This window comes from Macaca mulatta, chromosome 10 (genome assembly GCF_049350105.2).
Source record: "Macaca mulatta isolate MMU2019108-1 chromosome 10, T2T-MMU8v2.0, whole genome shotgun sequence".
Taxonomy (NCBI): domain Eukaryota; kingdom Metazoa; phylum Chordata; class Mammalia; order Primates; family Cercopithecidae; genus Macaca; species Macaca mulatta.
Window position 1 is genome coordinate 71,633,446 of NC_133415.1, and position 5,695 is coordinate 71,639,140.

The 5,695-nt window shown below is 39.9% G+C and overlaps 1 pseudogene; it reads right to left on the reverse strand.

Annotated features, from left to right (window-relative positions):
• Window positions 1-265: 265 nt before the first annotated feature.
• On the reverse strand, window positions 266-1,678 carry LOC693641 (proliferation-associated protein 2G4 pseudogene; annotated as a pseudogene).
• Between the last annotated feature and the right edge of the window lie 4,017 nt (window positions 1,679-5,695).

A 5,695-nucleotide genomic window follows, 5' to 3' on the forward strand; every position in this document is an offset into this window, starting at 1 on the left:
GAATGGTAAATGCAAAAGAAGGGCTTTTCTGACCTTCTGTATCTGCCTAAGGAAGAGATTCTTCAAAAGAGACTCAATTGTCATGAATCCCTTCCCCTGTAATCTTATCAACCAGAGAAGATGAACTCAAATTACAAGAGAGAAGACTAGAGGTTGACTCATACCCAGACAGACTATTAACAATTATCTGAGGGCTACTCCCAGACAATTTTTTTTTTTACTCTGATTTTATTATTTAATTTCTTTTTTTCATTTAATGTAGTCTTCCGTGGTTGGCTCCCAAGACCAGAGTCAGTTGGAGCTGGTTGTTGTTGGAAAGGAGTGGGTTAGGGAACTGGGGTTGGGGAGAAAGGGAGACCCCCTGCTCTGCTGGGGGTCCTAGGTGGAGAAGAAGAACTGTACTTCACAAAGTCTGGGGTGTGGTGGGAAGGGGATGAGGCAGAAGTAGCAAGCTGGGGAAATGGGACCCACCTCAGTCCCCAGCTTCATTTTCTTCTAATGTTTCCCCACTGGTGGCATTCTCTGCAGTCTTGGAAGCCTTTTTGTTTTCTTTTTCTTTTTCTGGGTTTCTTGACTTGCAGAACTCTGAAGGAGGGCCTTTAGCTCTGCATCCTGGACCTCCATCTCAGACTTGTAGAGGTCAGGCTCAAAGGGACCACTGGTTATCTGCATGGGGCCATTGGGCATGAGCAGGATTGCAAATTTAAACTGGGCAACAAATTCCCCCTCCTTCTCAGAAAGAACATTAAATGGTTGTAGCAGTCCATGCTTGGTGCACTCCACCACACCCATCCAAGCCTTCTTCTCATCTTCAAATGCTCTTAAAGTAAATGGCATGGCATCAAAACGCCTTTCCACCTCACTGAAGAAGGCACGTGAAGTTTTCATTTTCAGTTCGTACTGTTTGGAGGGATCTCATTTGTAAATAGTGGTTCTCTGTCCTGCATCATTGACCTTGCCCTCTCCTAAGCTGACGAGAACATCCACAGCATATACTTCACGTACTTCAAATTCAGCTTTTTCTTGGTCCTTCTTCTGCTGGTCTGTGGGATTCTGGATAATGTTTTTTTCACCATTGATGACATGCTGCTTCAACTGGTGTGACAGCATACCTTCTATCGGCATCCAGTTAAATGAGTGAGCAACTTTGTTCCACGTCTGTCACTTGTGTGTTCTGATTTCTAGGTTTGGCCAGGCATAGGGCAGCTTCAGCACAAAGGTGAGCTATCTTAATAACATCTGCTTTCCTCCCTGTTACTTGGGTCCCCTGAGCTAAATCAACCACACAGGTATGAGCTACATTAGCAATTAAGCCGTCCACATGGAACCCAAGGTCAATTTTTACCAAGTCACCTTCCTTAAGAATATAATCCTGGCTGCTCTTCAAAGGGAAGAAGTGACATACAAAGTTATTTACTGAAATGCTGGTGGGAAAAGCAATACCTTTCTTCATTTCCTTTTCTTTCTTGAAGATTTTCTCTGTTTCTTCCGTGATCATGGCATGGCCTTTCTCACACAGGCTCAGTACTGACACACCTGAGCTAGATGCTTCCACCAAGGTTCGAAGTACCCAGTTGGCCATGTCGCACCGCGCCTCCCCCTCGCCCCCCATCTTATACTTGGTCACCACCAGGTCCTTGGCCATAGTTTGCTCCTGCTGCTCATCCCTGCCTGACATCTTCCTACTACCACCACTGCAGTCTCATTTCCCCTGAGCCGCCTCGTCTCCCAGACAACTTCTATTACCCAAGAAATTTTATCTGCATAAAAGACCACCTCTACTCATCATACATTTTTTCTTGTCATCCACTCTTAACTTGTGTGGGCATCACCCCCAAGAAGCCCTAAGCCGTAATTTTTTTCTATAGCTTAGGAAACTATATAAGCTTCAATCATCTGACCAATTTTTGAGTCTCATATTTTTGGGGACTCCAGTGCCTATATATGTAATTGTTTATATTTCTCCTGTGAATCTGCCTTATGTCAATTTAATTTGTAGCCCAACCAAAGAACCTAGAAGGGTAGGGGGAAGCTAGAGTTTACTTCTCTACAAAGGGCTCAGATGATCTGATCATTGATGCACAAATCGTGACTTCCTGGCCTCAATCTCTCTGAGCTCCGTCACAAAAGCTTTGAGCTTTTGAGCAGAAGTTGATCTTTTTCTTCCCTAATTAAAATGCTACCTCACTTCACTGTACAAGGTAAAAACAGTCACTAATGTTTCAGACACTTGATCGACATCAAGGAAACACATTGGAAAATCAGACCAAATATTTTCACTTTGAAAATTTGAGTGGCAGGACCAGGAATCTGCCTTCTTCAAAGAAAGAAAGAAAAATAATTCTAAGGCGAAGCTGACCTAAGTTAAAACTTCCCACAGAGAACAGCAAGCTTCCTGTGTGGGGTGTGGGTTGTGCATAATATTTTATTATTTCCCACGCATCTTAGCTTACAAACGTGCAAAAGCAGCAGAATGCCCAGAGTCAGGAAAGACACACAGATTAAATAATTGCAAAAGAGCCTTAAACAATTGCTAGTTTCCAGTTTGGGTTGCTCTCTCTTTGTTATGGGTTTTTATACAACAGCTTTCCCCCTTAAAATTATATTTAATAAGAAATTAGGTTCACCTTGCACATTGAGATATCTCCTCCTTTAGGAAGGTGCTCTGTAACCAAGAAGCTGAATGCTAATGCTAATTGCTATGGTAAGCAATCTTTTCTATTGAGCAGGAGAATAAATAGTTGCATAAATTCCTAAATCAATAGTGGAGACTGAACAGGATATAACCAGGTATTTTAGCCTCTAAATATAGTTATGGAGCTAAAAGATAATGTCTTCTCTGTAAAATCCTAATATAATGATAGATTCTTCAGTAAATTTTGTGTTCACCTTTTGAAGCTGATTGTCAGTGTTTTTTCAGAGTTTTTATATAACCCTCTACCCGTTTGTTGAAAAAAGAACCCATTATTTTAGTCAGATAAAAGCAGCTGAAAAAAAAAAAAAACCTGCTGATTTTTATAGCTGGGAAAAGGAGCATGCAGAATTAGATCCTAATTAATGAATGCTTAATGAGCCAGAAGTGCTTAATGAACATTAAATAATAACAGTAAAATAGGTATGCTTTTTAAAAAACATGATCTACCTGAAGAACTTTGTTTCATTTCTTGAGAAATGTGACTATTCATAGGATGGATCTCCTCTTTGCCGATCTCTCTGTTTTTCACCTGAGGTCAAGGAAGATCTTCATTGTCTGAATCAGTGGGCCCCATGCCTCCTGGCTTTCAGGTGGATCCACCCAATAGGAGATTGGAGGGAGGGAGCAAAGTGCAATTTGGCTCCCCCTGTGCCAGGTTACTGCAAGTTGGCTGAGATTCTTTACCTCCAGCCACAGCTCCTAGGTGCTAGTTGTTTCTTCCTCCCGTAGCCCATTCCATCTTAGGAATGATAAAGAGCCCCTCACTATTGCTAGCTCCAGAGGCTTCACAATTCCTTGTTTCTCTTCATCACGCCCACCACCTTGTAAACATGTTCCTTTAACTGTCCTCAATTTCCCCACTTGAGTGTGCAACTAATTCCTTCTGGAGTCCTGACCACTACTCCTAGAGAATCCATTTGCCATGCATAATAAAATAGCTGTATTAAAAGGCACACTCAAATGTTTATTTAAACACATGTTTTTAAACATATACTTCAAGATATAGCTATGTCTGTGGGCTATTTCAATACCAAATTTGCTACCTCTCTGTTGAAATAATTTGTAAGGTCAAAAACACTCGCTTTCTTATAGTCTTATGAATCACTCTGCTTCATAATTTATATTTTATTTACATCCTGTTTCCTGAATATTTTCTACATCTTCTCTATCATAGTGGATGCTCTGTGAAGAAGCTCTCTAAATGGCTTTTGTACTCACATAGAAACAAAAACAGACAGCAAGAAAAGGGCGTAAAAACTCAACCTGATATAAGGTGCTGTGATGATGTTTTCCTCTGTGTGTCTTGTCTTTTATTTCCATTGGTAACCTTCATCTGACAGCTAATGCCCTTTGAAGGGTTACCCCTCACTTAGTATTTGTTCTCTCTCTATTCTAGATTGTCTTGGATAAATCTATAATTTGTAACTGATGAGAGACATTGAGAAAAAAGCAAAAACAAAAAACAAAACAAAAAACTTAGACTCTCAGCAAAGTTGGCAGGTACTTTATCTTGGAGCCTTAAGGAATGGTGAAATAGGGGTTTTAGATAGGAATAGGGTATCTTTCTCTTTATCTAGCTCCTTCCTCCAAAGGCTCTGTTTTCCTCCATATCCTAATGCCTAAGACTATCTCCCTCGACAAAGAGGAGTATGCAAATATCAGGAAGGAGGCAGTACCTCTATTCCCCTGGCAGAGACTCATGTCATTAGCACAAGCCTTGAACAAGGCTTGGCCCTCTCTATAGCATCATTGGGTCCCTAAAAGAATAGTAATTTTCCAGACACATTATCAATTCTTAGAGGAATACTGGGTGATTGTGTGTTAGGAACTTTCTCTATGCATGATAATGTTGGTGGCAAGGACCTTCATCTCTTACCAATCTGTGAGTAATACACTGGATAGAGCCCCAGGGAGAAGAAGAAGTTAGAGAAACTTTCAAAACTGCCTAATTTGCAACTGAAGAATAGCTTAGGCCCAGAGATAAATAGACTTGTTAAGTTAAAGTGGAAAATCACAAAGTTATAAGCGAAATGTAGCCACATGTACCTATGACTAAGTCTACATCACCCTCTTATTAAACTCAAAAATAGACTCTTAAAACAAGCTGGAAGAATCTACTAATGCTGAACATATGCAAATCCTACACCCAGCAATTCTACTTTTAAGTGTATACCCAGAGGAAATGTGTCCATAAGTTCAACAAAAGATATAGTAGAATATTCACAGAAGCACTGGTCCTAGTGGCTAAAATCTAGTAGAAGTTTCCAAATTGTCCACATTTATATAAAATATATAGATAAATTAATGCTATATGGAATGAGAAGTAATGATCCACAACTATATGCAAAAATACAGATGAATTTCAGAAGCATGTTAAGTGAAAGAAGTAAGACAAGAGCACATAGTCCGTGACTCCTTTTATCTAAAGCACAGAAAAAGGCAAAACCAATCTGTGTTAACCAGAGTAAAGATAGTGACACCTTTTTTGGGGCACAGTGACAGAAAGAGAGACTTGGGGGAGGGTTTTCATTATTCTGGTAATATTCAGTTTCTGGACTGGGAATAGTTTCTAGTTCAATATATTTTCTAAAAGTTAACACACCTCATAGAAAGAAAGGGTGGCTAGGAGTCCAACTGATTTAATGCACAATCATTAATCTATTGGCCAAGAGCCTTTAATCTTCCCTTAGAATAGGAACAGAGCTGGATTAATGGGTGGTCCATCCAGGCAGCTGTCTGAGGTGCCATTTTATGCTAAGGCCTGTCTGGGGATAGGAGATATAGAAAATTGTACCTGTCAGAATTTCTTCCGGAGATAGCATTGCACATGTTTAAAAAATGATCCTTTGATAAACAGTTAAATTTGGTAGAATACCCACAAAATAGTTGCAAAGACCTTTATTATGCATTAAGAAAGCTGATTAAAGAAAATGGCTACAATTCATTAATAACCTTTGTGACAGTTTGTTTTTAGCATTTAGCAACTATTCTCTACTTTCT